Raw genomic sequence first — 1,870 nt, 5'->3', positions numbered from 1 at the left:
CCGCCGCGCCTGCTGCCGCCCCAGGTGAGGCGCCGGAGGGAAGTGGGGGAAACTGAGGCCCGGAGGGGGCGGCGGGGCGAGCTCGTCGGCCTTAGAGCTGCTTAGAGAGGACAGTATCCACCCGCTTGAAAACTCAGGGCGTCCCCGGGCTAAGCTCCTTAGGCACAGCGGTCGGCCGCCACCCGTCACCGGTCCATCATTTGCAGCATCTCCAAGGCTCCTCGGTCTAGGAGCTTTTGCCCACACTGGGCCCTCTGCCTGGGACGCCCTCGTGCCTTCTCTGCTTTCACAGGTCTGCTCAGGGCTCCTCCGTGCTGCCTAGCTCTTCTTATAGACCCTCGTCCATTCATCTAGTATTTATTGAGCACTTACTGTTTTCCAGGTACTGCCCTAGTGCAGTAGGTACAGCCTTGACCACACTCACTGAAGAACATGAGGCAGATTCTGGGAGTGACAAGGGGGCTACTTTACAGTGAGAAGTCCCCTAGGCCTGGCACTGGAACTGAGACCTGAACGGATGAAGAGAGCTTTTCAGGTGGAAGGCACAGCAAGTGCCAAGGCCCAGGCTTGGGACAGAAACGCATTATAGTAGTTTGCTACAGTACTTACCACCCTGAGGGGTAGTGACTGTGATTTGTAACCCTAGTGTCCAGCACAGTGCCCGATGCACACTTCATGAATGAAATATGTGAAAGCACTCTGTATGCTACAAAACAACCTTTCTTGGTGGGTTTATTTCCCAGGTCACACAGCCCTTGGCTGCTAGGGGAGTTGAAACTAGAACATGGTCTGGGCACAGAGGCTCCTGAAATCTTACACATCATCTGTAAAATCACACCTTTCAGCGCTGGGGTTTTAAGTGACAAAATGCTTCTCACCCCAAAATTGCCAAAAGAAGAGAGCTTCCACTAGAAGAAATAGGATAGAGAATTGAATCAACAACCTTCACTTGTTTTGGGTTTTTTGACTAGTGATTTTGGCTGCTTAGAGTTGTACCCAGTTGCTCATCAAGACTGGAGAGCTGTCTCGCTAAAAGCTGGGGAGACAAGTATGATTCTGCCCAAACACCACACTTCCGAGAGGTAACTCAACCTCTTTAGGCTTTGGTTTCCTTGCTTGCAGGAAGGATGGATCCTTGCATTAGCTTTCTGGCTTCTATTCTCTGCTGGAGAACCATAGACCATGCACAGCAAGTCTGAGTCAGAAGACTGCAAGGCACCATCCAGTGGCTGCCCTTCACAGAGCCCCTACTCTGTGCCAGGCACTGTGCTGGGCTGCTTAGTTCTCAGCAGCCAATCAATAGTGTCTTTGTATCAGCATTTTACTGGAGGGGAACAAGCTCAGAGAGGTCGAGTGACTTTGCCCGAGGTCCCATAGGTATGGCTGCATTCCTGACCCCGTGTACTTTTATGGGGGTGAGGAGGTGGGGGGCTGGCCAGTACTGGGATCTAAATAGATCCCCTGTACTCTTCACTACACCCCGCTGAATGACCACAGCTTTTTAATTGAGTTTGGTGTGGCAATTTAGGAAAGAGTCCAAAAATGACATATGTTACATAAAAAGAAAGCAAATTTAATCAAGGTTAGGCAGCATGATAAGGTTGTAATCTGTAGCTGATCTAATGGGAATAGTATAAATTTATACTACCTGCACTCTCAGTGATACACCTTTGCAGCCCATTCTGCTACTCTTTCAGTCTCAACTGTGCTATGGAGGCCACAAACGCAAACCAGATGTGTACCTTATCCCTAAGGAGTTTATGAACTTACAAAAGGTAAAAACATGACCCAAATGACTTCTAGTCAAGGTCAGAAGACTAGAGGTACAGATAGAGAACTAAATGCATTTAGAGAAATAGAGCTTATTTCT

This window comes from Galeopterus variegatus, unplaced genomic scaffold, assembly GCF_000696425.1.
Source record: "Galeopterus variegatus unplaced genomic scaffold, G_variegatus-3.0.2 Scaffold8472, whole genome shotgun sequence".
Lineage (NCBI taxonomy): Eukaryota > Metazoa > Chordata > Mammalia > Dermoptera > Cynocephalidae > Galeopterus > Galeopterus variegatus.
Note: the sequence above shows the minus strand (reverse complement) of the source record.